Source organism: Belonocnema kinseyi, chromosome 10 (genome assembly GCF_010883055.1).
Source record: "Belonocnema kinseyi isolate 2016_QV_RU_SX_M_011 chromosome 10, B_treatae_v1, whole genome shotgun sequence".
Classification (NCBI taxonomy): Eukaryota; Metazoa; Arthropoda; class Insecta; order Hymenoptera; family Cynipidae; genus Belonocnema; species Belonocnema kinseyi.
In genome coordinates, this window is record NC_046666.1 from 69,951,308 (window position 1) to 69,964,671 (window position 13,364).

The 13,364-nt window shown below is 31.1% G+C and overlaps 1 long non-coding RNA gene across 1 annotated transcript; it reads right to left on the minus strand.

Annotated features, from left to right (window-relative positions):
* Nucleotides 1–334: 334 nt before the first annotated feature.
* Nucleotides 335–11,675, minus strand: LOC117181390. The gene is made up of 3 exons (XR_004468113.1): nucleotides 11,470–11,675; nucleotides 2,113–2,271; nucleotides 335–1,947 (listed from the first exon to the last, which is right to left on the minus strand). It is a non-coding gene; the product is annotated as an uncharacterized LOC117181390 (long non-coding RNA).
* Between the last annotated feature and the right edge of the window lie 1,689 nt (nucleotides 11,676–13,364).

Genomic DNA, 13,364 nt, shown 5'->3' on the forward strand with positions numbered 1-13,364 from the left:
TATTTTATTGAGCTCCTTTTGCAATTTTGAAACATTACTACTTTAATCAAGACCATTAATTTGTATGGTTCGCCATTAGAGTTTCAAGCAAAAAATGTGGAAATTGGTGCCATATGTTGGGATCGGTGTTGGCTCAGATCGGAATACAGATCGGCTGTTCGACTCTTAGAAAAATTAAATGGAACAAAATATATTACGTTTCTGTGATGATGGTGTAATCCCACGACGGTGGTTGTTCTCGATGAGGAAGAAAAGGTTCCACGGTGAATAAACATAAGAATGCCCACGTGATCGGCTCCAAGCGCCGATTTTTCCAGAATCCGATCCTCGGATCTTTTTTGATGCATTTTGATGTATTTTGAAATGCCTTGTCGCATTTTGGATGCCTGTTACTGATGGTCAAGAATGTCCTTGAAAAATGGTCCAAAGAGTATTTTTCGTCAATTTGGGAATCCGGCTTCAAAGTTTTTAATTTTTTTTTTAATTTTGTGAGGATCGAAAGATTGTTGTTTGATATTGAAAAATGAGGATTTGGAATTGAGGGTATGAAATTGAATATTTGAGAGCAAAAATTGATTTTAACTTTAAATTTTAGATGATGAGGTGGTTCGAAAACCGAGACTGATAGAGCAATACTAGTTCTTTTTGTTTCCCTTTTTGTGGTTCATTGATGAAAATGAGTGTTCGGAAAAGTTGGTGTTGGATCGACGTGTAGGAAATTTGTAATCGTGTTCGCTTTCGGACGCTGGTGAGGTGATTATCAAGTTTTCGAGCAAAAACCGAAGGTTTCACTGGTCCTGGTGGGTTGCTGCAGAAAGGGATTATGAAACCTCCCTCCGAGTCGATGGATATTCGATAAGTAGAGAACTTCCAAGTGGGAAATTTGGCTGATCCTGAAGTTTTTATTTCTTGCAGAATATAGATAATCCGCTCGTTTGATTTTGAAACGAGTAATTTGTTATGGTTTTGACAAATCTTCGAGGCTCTCAACTTTCTTTCTTCTATAGGAACTCGAAACCTTTTAGAGATTTATACGCAATTTCCGCTTGCTGGATCTATCGCGGAGGGAGGCGGCTGTGTTATCTTCCTTGTCGGAACGGTTCAGCGTGCTAGGTCTCTTCGGTGAACTTGATTTCCGGTTTCGAGAACCGGCAAACGGTGACGGTTCACAAGTGTTTTCTGACTAACAGGAGATTGGCTGCCAGGCCAACTTTGCTGCGCCAGAGACTCGTTACATCACTCGTATAAAATTTTGTGTGGATCAGATGTGATTTACGAAAAGAAAAATGGCTTTCGACTGTAAATTAAAAAAAGCTGGTTTTGTCTCATGTGGTGCTTCAAAGATCGCAGTCTGCACGATGAACCGTTTTAGCCAGGCGTTCCGAAAGAGAAGACTTGCTGATAGGGTGGCTGCTCGATCCAGTTTTTGGAAAACTGATTTGGAATGGTCTTTGTTATTTTGCCCAAGAATGATGACCTGAGGGATTTTGTTTAGAATATGAGAAAAGTATTGTTTACTTTTTGTAGAATGCCTTTTTGGAACGGGGGCAACATTAATGAAGTCTTCTAGCTCTGCCAAAAAAGATTTTTGTGAGACGAGTGCAGGATTTTTACTTTTGCTCCCAGATTGAACTTTCTTTCTTGTCCATGATAATTCTTCTGGAACTCTTAGTGTTCTTCTTCTTTGTCTGATAATGTCTTGTATCTTCATTTTTTCTATGGAGATGATTTGGAAAAAGGGGTGTAGTTTCGATTTTGAAATTGTGCCCTCTTATCATTAATGGATGCTGGTTGATTTGAAGTGATGACAACAGACATGTTTTGGAGGTGAATTTTATTGCGACTGTTGAAAGAAGATGATAGAGAACATCTTCAATTTGGTTTCTTCGTTTTGAGTTTGCCATGAAAAGAGATGATTTTAGTTTTCCTTTGAGTTCTATTTGATTGCTGTAAAATAAAATTAAAGATATGAAGAAATGATTTATGGTGGAAATAATTATTTAGTTTAACAGGGATGTCCACAGAAAGTTCCCTGACTTGATACTCTTGCCCTTCTCTAAGCGATCCTCTATAGACATTCCCGTTTTAAAAAAATGAACTTTTGATACTTACAATTCCAGAATTCTGGCGAAGTTTAAGATTTTTCAGTTAGCTGCACTCGTTGGCGCTTGTAGCTTCATATTTCTTCATCTGGATGGTGATGAGGACTCCTCCTGTTTCTCCGCTTCCTTGCGTCCATGGGTTGAATGAGGGTTGTCCAAACGCCAAGACCTAGAAGGGTGTGAGCGTCAGCTACGAAGCATACTAACAGGGAAAGAAGGGAAAGAACAGAAGTGCATATGGAGTGCAGGAAGGTGAGAACCTAGTCTACGAAATACAAAAAAAATTGAAAGAGAGGAAAGAATAAGAAAACGTCATACATAAGACTGGTATTGTATTGCTATGCAACTAAGGGTGCTTGCGAATGATTGAATTACTCAGCTTTGCACGTGAAAAAGAGGGGAGAAAAAAAACAGAGGGGCCCGAAACTTCGAGAAGAAAGACTTCCAGGGGTGAAGGTCCTTTGTCGTTTCTTCAAATTTCCGAGGTCTCGAATGGTCACCGGTTGCCTTCGAGCCTTTGTTGCTCGAGAGTCAGGTTCTTTTTGTTGGCGTGGTTTTGTACTTCCGGCTCTTTTGATCGTTAGCTTGCTGACTTTGCATGTGTGATTCGTTTCGCATTTTCAAAAACTTTCTTTGAATATATTTGAATATATTTTAATATATCTGAATAAGTATTTGATCACATAGATAATTAAGCTCTGTTTACATTTTATCATCTGCAATTTTGTTTTAATCGAGGCTATAATTAAAATTGAGGTGATGTTTGTTCTTCTGAGCTGATGAAGCTTTTTTTAGACTGATTAATCCTAACTGTAATCTATCAAAGTGGAAATTTTGAAATTTAGGAAGCTACCTATTTTCAAATAAGTTACTTTTTTATCATTATCAGTAGCATTGAACATGTATGTATGTAAATTAATTATTTGAAATTATATTTTATTACAAAGAACTTTGATGTTTTAGGATTAATCATAAAATGTTTATGAATAGTTAACAGTATCAGCAAATTAATTAAGAGCAATAACATTTCTATTATATTTAACTTTCAAAACTTCATGAATTTTTAAACAACATTTACCATTTTTGAGGGAATTCAAATAACAAAGATCAGTAAATCGAAACTAAAATAAAATTTGTATTTTCAAAAATAGAAATGATAAGTCTTTCTCCCTTTGTAAAAGGTCCAAACAAAATGTCGTCCTTTTTCGGTTCGGGTTTGAAAACTTGGGTCGTTTGGAGTTTCAGTTTTCTTTAAGGACTGCGAGTGTTTATACAGGTCTTATTTTTGTTAAATCTTCAGGCTATATTCAATGAGATGCACAGTGGGGCCTTGTGCCTGGTGGGAGCAGGTATACGAAGTTACGAACGAGAAAAGATTTTGAGATACCATTCCATAAGTATCTGAGAAAAGAATTCCGTGTTTGGACTCATTGTTAAGTTGATAGAAAGTCGTGCAGAAATTTTTTTCTTTGCCAAGCATATTATATTCTTGTAGAGTTTTACTTCAGAAATTTTCTGCCAAAAATTCCAGCGCATTAAAAGGTGATTTGTAATTTGCTCTTTTGCATTTTACATTCTTCATTGTTCTTTTGGATTCGAAAAGTATTTTAATAAAATGAGTTCTGTAACGACAATAAATTGTAAAAAACGAAATCTGATGAGTGAGATGAATTTTCTAATTTTTAAACTAAAAATCTTGTTCTATATAGCTGTAATCAATGTTTGCAATTTTGATTTTTATGGAAATAATTTCATGTTTCAAAATAGGTTTAAGTGCAGCATAATTTTATTCGACAAGCCAATTTCTGAATATTCAATGTGAAATATTTTATTTTAGAATTTGAAGACACAGTGTATTGTGTTTTTGTTATTTAAATGAACTGTAAATTTAAGGAATTATATTAATGTAAAAAAACAAAACAAGAGTGTAATACCCAAAGATCAATTTTTAAGAGCCCAAAGCGGAATTTGATATAAAAATTAGAATATTGCAAAAACTGTTTAAAAAAATAAACTGGAACTATTAAAATTTGCTTGTAATGTTTTAAACTTTGTGAGTCCAGATTTGCATTTTAATGTTTTTTAATACTGCAAACACTTTTGGAAATAGACCTGAACCAGTCAATTTTGTGTATAATATCCAAACTTTCAAGCACAATTTTCAATTTTATTCTTTAAATCTTACACTCTTTTATTTATTTTTGAATGAGATAGTGGATCATATTTTTGTTATTTTATTTCTTAATGTATAAAATGATTTTTTAGTTCTGTACATTTTTCAGTATTTTTCTAGGTAAAATGTTGAGCCTGTAAAAGGAATAATCTGTTTTGATATCAAAATTTATATACTCTAATACAGGTTTTGGAAGTAGGCCCCAACTAGACAAATTTGTGTATAATTTCCATGTTTTCAAGTACAATTTTGCATTTAAATCTTCAAATATTACACTCTTGTCTTTTCTATCAACTTTGGAATAGTGGAGACATTATTGTTATTTCATTTCTGAGCATAGAAAAATAATTTTTAGATCTGTAAATTTTTCAGTTTTGGTATGAGTTGAATTTTGACTCTGTAAATATTCAATTTGGAAATCATATTGTGGTTCAGATTTTCATTATTCAATTTCAGAATTTGGAAAAAGAATTGTGTGCCTAGAATTCTCAGCAATGTTGAATTTTGAGCCTATAAAACGAATTTTCATGTGACATAAATTACATTTCAGAGATACCTTTGAAATCTAATTTGGAAATTAGATTGTCGTTCAAATTTTAATTATTTTATTTCTGAATGTATAAAATGAATTTTGACTTCTGTAAATTTTGCAGTAATGTAGAGTCGAATTTTGAGCCTGTAAAATGAATTTCAGTGTTCTGCAGATAAATTTCAGGTTATTGAAATCAATTTGGCAATCAGATTGTGACATTAAATGATTGACATTATATGGAAAATTGAAATTTGGTAATCAGATCGTTGTTCGGATTCTCATTATTTTATTTTTGAATTATAAACATGAATTTTTACTTCTGTAAACTCGGCAGTACTGTAGAGCCTAATTTTGAGCCAGTAAAATTAATTTTGGTTTTTTGCAGATAAATTTTAGATTATTGATATCAATTAAGAAAGAAAATTGTGGTTCAGATTTGGGTTATTCAATTTCAGAGTTTGGAAAACGAATTTTGATTCTATGGAATTGTCTTTATTGTGATGTGTCTAATTGTGATTTTGTAAAAATAATTTTGATATTCTGTAAATAAAATTTCAGACTTTCCCCTTTAAAATGCAATTTGGAATGTTCATTGAGTTACTGTAGTCTAATTTTGAGCCTTGAAACTTAACTTTGGTATTCTGCCGATTTATATTATACTATTGGAATCAATGTGGGAATCAGATTGTAGTTCAGATTTTTTATTGTTTAATTTCAGAGTTTGTTAAACGAATTTTGAGTCTGGAATTGTCGGTATTTACCGTGAGAATAATTTTAAGTCTACAAAACGAATTATCATGATTACAAATTAAATTTCAGACATATCTTTAAAATTCTATTTGGAATTCAGATTGTGCTTCAGATTCTTATTATTTTGCTTCTGAATGTATCAAATGAATTATGACTTCTATCAATTTTGCAGTGTTGAAGAGTCTAATTTGGAGTCTGTAAAATTAATTTTGTTGTTTCGCAGATTATACTTTAGACTTAGCGAAATTAATTTGGAATTCAGATTGTGGTTCAGATTTGTATTATTTAATTTCAGAATTCGGAAAATTAATTTTGAGTCTATGCAATTGTCAGTCTGGTTGTGAGTTTAATTTTTGGTTTGTACAAATAATTTTAATATTCTGTGAATCAAATTTCAGACATGCGTCTTTAAAATTCATGCTGGAAATCAGATTGTGTTTCAGATTGGTATTATTCAATTTCAGAATGTGGAAAACAAATTTTGAGTCTACGTAATTGTCAGTTTTGTTGAGACTAATTTTGGATTCATAAAAATAAGTATATATTCTGTAAATCAAATTTCAGACTCGCTTCCTTAAAATTCAATTTAGGAATCAGATTGTGTTTCAAATTTTTATTATTTTATTTTCAAAATGTATACAGAAATTTTCACTTCTGTGAATTTTGTAATACTGTAGATTGTAGAATCTACTGTAAAATATCCTTGAATTTCTGCAGAATTTTTTTTTTACTTATTGAAATCAATTTGGAAATCGGATTGCAGTTCAAATTTTTATTATTAAAATTCCGAATGTTGACTTCTGTAAATTTTTTCATAATTGTTTAATTGTAAATTTTGCAGTATTGTAGTCTAATTTGGAGCTTGTAACACGAATTTTGATGTTTCGCAGATTAAATTTTAGACTTATCGAAATTAATTTGGAGTTCAGATTGTGGTTCAGATTTGTATTATTTAATTTCAGAGTTTGGAAAATTAATTTTGAGTCTATACAATTGTCAGTTTGTTTGTGAGTCTAATTTTTGGTTTGTAAAAATAATTTTAATATTCTGTGAATCAAAATTCACACTTGCGTCTTTAAAATTCATTTTGGAAATCAGATTGTGATTCATATTTGTATTATTCAATTTCAGAAAGTGGAAAACGAATTTTGAGCCAACGTAATTGACAGTTTTTTTATATACTAATTTTGGGTTCATAAAAATAATTTCGATATTCTATCAATCAAATTTCAGACTCGCTTCCTTAAAATTCAATTTGGGAATCAGATTGTGTTTCAAATTTTCATTATTTTATTTTCAAAATGTATAACAGGAATTTTGACTGCTGTAAATTTTGTAGCACTTCAGAGTATAATTTTGATCCTGTAAAATTAATTTTGATGTTTTACAACAAAAATTTTAGATTATTGATATCAATTAAGAAAGAAAATTGTGGTTCAGATTTGGGTTATTCAACTTCAGAATTTGGAAAACGAATTTTGATTCTATGGAATTGTCCTTATTGTTATGAGTATAATTGTGATCTTGTAAAAATAATTTTGATATTCTGTAAATAAAATTTCAGACTTTCATCTTTAAAATGGAATTTGGACTGATCATTGAGTTTCAGATTTTTTATTTCATTTTCGAATGTGTAAACTTCTGTAAATTTTAAGTCTGCAAAACGAATTTTCATGTTTTACCAATTAAAGTTCAGACATATCTTTAAAATTCTATTTGGAATTCAGATTGTGATTTAGATTGTGGTTGAGATTCTTATTATTTTACTTCTGAATGTATCAAATGAATTTTGACTTCTATAAATTTTTTAGTATTGAAGAGTCTGATTTGGAGCCTGTAAAATTAATTTTGATGTTTTGCAGATAAAGTTTTAGACTCATCGAAATTAATTTCGAAATCACATTGTGGTTCAGATTTGTATTATTTAATTTCAGAATTTGGAAAATGAATTTTGAGTTTATGCAATTGTCAGTCTGGTTGTTCCGGATTGCTCCTTTAAAATTCAATTTGGAAATCAGATTGTGTTTCATATTTTCATTATCTTATTTCTTAATGTATAACATGAATTTTGACTTCTGTAAAAGTAATTATTATATTCTGTAAATTGAATTTCAGCATTACATTTTAACAATTCAATTTTGAAATCAGATTGTGGTTCAGATTTGCATTATTGTATTTCTGAATGTATAAAATGAATTTTGACTTCTGTAAATTTTGCAGTAATTCAGAGCCTAAGTTAGAGCCTTTGAAATTAATTTTGATATTTCGCAGATAAATGTTAAATTACTGAAATCAATTTGGAAAACGAACTTTGATTCTATGGAATTTTCCGTATTTTTATGAGTCTGATTTTGTATTTGTAAAAATAATGTTCATATTCTGTAAATAAAATTTCTGACTTCCCTCTTTAAAACTCAATGTGCTTCAAGTTTTTATTATTTAATTTCTAAATGAATTTAAATTTCTATACCTTTTGCAGTACTGTGGAGTCTACCTTTGAACATGTAAAATGAATTTTTGTGTTCTGCAGATAAATATTAGATTATTAAAATCAATTTCGAAATCAGATTGAGGTCCAGATTTGTGTTATTCAATTTCAGAATTTGGAAAACGAACTTTGATTCTATGGAATTGTCCGTATTGTTATGAGTCCGATTTTGAATTTGCAAAAATAATTTTCATATTGCGTAAATAAAAAAACAGACTTTTAATTTTGAATTAAAATCGTGTTTTAAATTTGGATGATTTTATTTCTAAATGTATAAAATGAATTTTGAATTCCATAAATTTTGCAGTACTGCAGTCTAATTTTCAACATGTAAAACTAATTTTGCTGTTCTGCAGATAAAATTTACATTATTGAAATAAATTTCGAAATTAGATTGAGCTCCAGGTTTGTGTTATTCAGTTTCAGAATTTGGAAAACGAACTTTGATTTCATGGAATTGTCTATATTGTTATGAGTCCGATTTTGAATTTGCAAAATAATTTTCATGTTTCGTAAATAAAAAAACAGACTCTTAATTTGGAATTAAAATCGTGTTTTAAATTTTCATTATTTTATTTCTAAATGTATAAAATGAATTTTGATTGATGTAAATTTTTCAGTACTGTAGAGTCTAGTTTTAAACATGTTAAATGAATTTTGTTATTCTGCAGATAAATGTTAGATTATCGAAATCAATTTGGAAATCAAATAGTAGTTTAGATTGGCATCATTCAATTTCTGAATATGGAAAGCAAATTTTGAGTTGATGGAAAATTCTTTTTCAGATTAAATATCTCACTAATTGAATTCAATTTGGAAACCAGGTTGCCGTTCAGATTTAAATGATTGAATTTCTGAATTTGGAAAACTAATTTTGAATGGATAGAATTCTGAGTATTGTGATGAGCATAGTTTTGGGTTTATAAAATTTATTTTGATATTCTATAAAAACTAATTAAAATTTAAACTTTAAAAAAAGCAATTTGAAAATTAGATTGTGGTTATGACTTTTATAATATAATGTTTGAATTTGGAAAATAAATTTTAAGTCTGAAATTTTCAATTTTGGTATGAGTCTCAGTTTTAATTCTTTCAAACAAATTTCCATGTGCTGTAAATTAATTTTTAGACTTATAAGTTTGTTAATATTCAATTTTGGAAAATTTGAGCTATTATCTGGACTCTCTGAATATGTATCTTAGGTGAAAAACAATTCAAAATGAAAAGCAATCAGTCAAATCAATTTTGAATGTGAAAATGAAAATCAATCAGTAAAATAAATTTTGGATATGAAATTTTGTAACTATTATCTGGAATCGCGGAATATGTACCTTGGATGAGAAATCTACACAGAATGAAAAAAGATTCGGGTCTATTACAATCAAATTCGCGAATTGTTGCTTCGTGAAACGTGACAGGTTTGTTTGGAGAAGGAGTCAGAGGGGTGCATAAATTGGCACCAGGTTTTCATGAGAATAAAAGTCGAAGGGTGAACACTTCCGGTATAAACGCACTTGTTTCAAATGCACTTGTTATGCTCTTGAAGGGCCGATTATCCAGCGGAAGTTATAAGAATAGATAAATTCGTGATTTGAAAATTAAGTGCCAAAATATAAATAACCATGGAATTGGAATTTCATTATATGAAGCTTTGTTCTATTTCTTCAATGGGATTTTTTAATGCATAAACAATTTACATTTTACAATATTTTTTATTATAGAGAAATGGATTCTGACTGTTATAGATATTTTGAGTGAAAGAGTCAGATTGGCATAGAGTATCCCATTTCTGGCGTAAAGGCCACACTGTGACGGGTTTGACGGAAAACCGATATGTTATCATTTTTGCGAGCATGTAGCAAAATAATAAAAAATAAATAAAGAGAAAGTAAATAATGGATAGCCAAACTTTAATTAATGGAAGGCACTCCAGGCTTCGGTGTACAAAAACAGTTTTTGGAAAAGTAAACAATTGGCACATATTTCCATTCTATCAGAAATTTCAAAATAGTTCTAAAAATATTTAACACCGAACCTTGGAGACTTTTTTCTAACAACTAATTTCAGTCTCAAACAAACATGCATAATTGATCGAGAATTTTGAATTTCTCAGATAGTTAGTTGATCAATACATTTATGTTTTTTTGAATTTTCGAATGCAAATTTTGAGTGCTACGATTTATGTAAAATCAGGTACTACCATTTATGATGCATCGTGCAACACGATCAGGGATTATGCTGTTTTCATACTATTTCTACAATAATAACTTAAATATCAAAATTTAATCTTTACTAATTGCTAACCTAAGAATTACTTTTGAACACGATAAGTACTAGTGCAATCATTTTTAGTTACTCTTCAAACATGGTATTTAATCCTAACTATTGATTAAATTCGGAAGACTAATTTTTGGAATACAATGAAGCAAGGTTTTATATAAAAAAAAATCCAGGCAATTGCTAAAAATATTGGCCAGATTTAATTTTAGTTTATGTTATTTTTGGAAAGAAATGGAATTGAAATATTGCTGGTTGGTACCCAATTCAAAATTTGAATTTTTGCAGGTGCCTGTATTTTTTGTTAGAAAATAAAACAGATAAGAGTGCAAGGAGAAAGTGCAACAATTTTGAATACCAAGAAAAAAAGTGAGTTAAATTTGGTTGTCTAGTTGAAATTTTGAATCAAAATTGAATTTTATCGATTTTTTTGTACCAAATTGAATTTTTTTTCTCAATCGAATTTATAAATAAATTTTTTTTTGATAATTTAGACCGGGTCTTAGTGCTCGGATAGAGTAGTGCCGAATGGGCAATTTTTATTTCAAATTTCGCGTCTTCGACTAGGACTTTCTGCCGCGAGAATTTTTAAATAAAATGACAAATTCTAGATTAGCTTCAGTTTTTTTCGTGTGTGATGGGAATTCCGATCGTGGATTAAATTTGTCAAAGTCGAGCCGATCTACGACGAATATTAAAAAATCTTACTTTTCGTAAAAACTTCTTAAACAAGAGTATATTCCTTTAGAATAAGTCACTATCGAGAAACTTGATTCGAAAGATGTTTAAAAATGCTATTTTTTAATTGACGACTATTGATTCACAGAAGTTGTACGGATTTTGGAAATCCCCGAGATCGGCAGGAGGTAATCTAATTTCAGTAAAATTAAATATGATTTTTCATAACCTGATCGAAATATCTACACGGAACTGCCTGGTGACGTGTCAAATGAGTAAATATCTGAATTTCTAGTTCAGAAAAGTTAAAAATGAAGATTTAGGGACACGGAATTAATAACACTCGGGACAAAATTTCACAGTCGAAGATGTTAAGAGCAAAAATATGGTGGTGATTCGTGCGAATTTTGAGTAGTCTACCGAAGCACCAAAACCGAGTTTATGTCGAATTTAAAGCCGAAAAACTCACCGTTTTCTCACGTGGTGTCCGCCTTTGCCTCGATCTGCGACAGAAAAGTTGGAGCACTTCCGGTTAGATCACTGAACGTCGCGAATGTTGCTTCTTTGCTTGTTGTTGTTGTTGCAGAAGATCATCAGCGAAGTCGAGATGAAATTTCAGGCCAAAGTGCAAACGGCCCGTACCGGGCCAGCCGGCCGGGTCGTTGAGCGCTGGCGATGCACGTTCACCGATGATCGAGGAGAACTGTGACTAGAGTTGGGGGGTTGAGCCCTTATATACGAAGCGGACCCTCGACTGGGGACCCTTCGAGCAACAGGAGGCCCTGGGAAAATATCAAGCACAATGCTATACAATAGGGCTATGAAGGCCGCTTTGAAGGGAGGATTCTCGACCAATGGGGTGCGAGATGGGAGGGCAGATTTTTTGGGATTTGCCCGTTACCTGTTCTTTTGGCTGGTACCTTCCTCTCTTCCTTCCTGCCTCTGTCGGATCTATTCCGATTCCTTTATCTCTATCGGCGAAACGGATTTTTCTAGAGCGCAATCATCCCAAAGGCCTGGGAATATTGTCCAGGTGTCACGATAATGTGGTAGTGTAGTCTTCCTTTTGATGGTGTTCGATCAATTTATTTGATAGATACGTAGGTACGTGTATGTGGGTTTTGATATATGTGGGTTTTTATATACATGGGTTTTATGCAAAGTATGAGATGTTAAGGTATATAACGATCTTCTGAGCCATTCGCGCGTGGCCGAGTATCCGTGTACTCAACTGGAAGCACGTGTCCTTTTACTTTGTCGGTTACTTCAGCCCTTCTTTAAGAGGGTAGATGTTATGTAAAGACACACGCTGGCAGGACACGCGCTTTATATTTTGGGTGATGGATAAATGTTGGCAATCAAAGATTTCATAGAGATTTATCATCGTTAGCTTGTTGAGGAGGTGATTCAGTATTGAGGGGTTTCACTAAATACGTACTTAAATTTACTAGAATTTTAGGAACTTGGGAGAATAGTGAAGGGGTAGTTTCTCAGAAAGTTACATATAACATTTACGAAATGCAAATTAGGCCAGGAGACTCGATTTCTTGTCAAGGGGACAAATTTTCAAACTTTTAAATTCGTACGAACAATTAAATTATTGAAATTATTAGTTAGAGTATCTATGGCGTAAATTATTCACTAATTCTTTAAATCTTGCTCCTTTGTCAGTTATCTAATGTATAACAATGTATTATAATTTTAACGTGCTTTTGGTTCAAATATTAAAAATGTTTATTACTTAATCATTAATTTCAAAATGATTGCTTATTTGATTTCTTCCTTAGGCATCGACAATTAAAATAAAGACCAATAAATTTGAAAAAATATCTTTTAACTTACTTCAGCAATATTAATGTTAATAAATAGTGAAGTGTTCCCGGAGGTTCGCTTACTTATTGAAACATTACACACTCACCGTTACTCACGTCACGTAAATAAAATTTTCAGGCATAGTTTCATATACCAATTTTTTTTCTGCACTATCATTCTTTACACTTACCACAAAAATGATAATTTATAATAATAAATTTCCTATAAGTTCACAATAATAATTATTGTAAACAGCTGAATAATAAAAGCTGAAATTTGTAGTGTATGAAAAGCAGTTTAGCTAGTTGTTGGCAGGATTTCTACAGGAATAATAATTCTACTAAATGAATACCTATCTATAACAGTTTTCATCTTCGAAATTATAATTTTAAATTCGAGCTCAACATCTAAACATATCTTTAAAAAATGATTTTGTATTTAAATTCTATAGTTTTTCAAATCTGTCGTTTACTATATTGATTCGCCATTTGAATTTTGAAATTTTTATATCAAATCTGAAATAAGTGGCTCAAAATATCTTTATCAAATAAA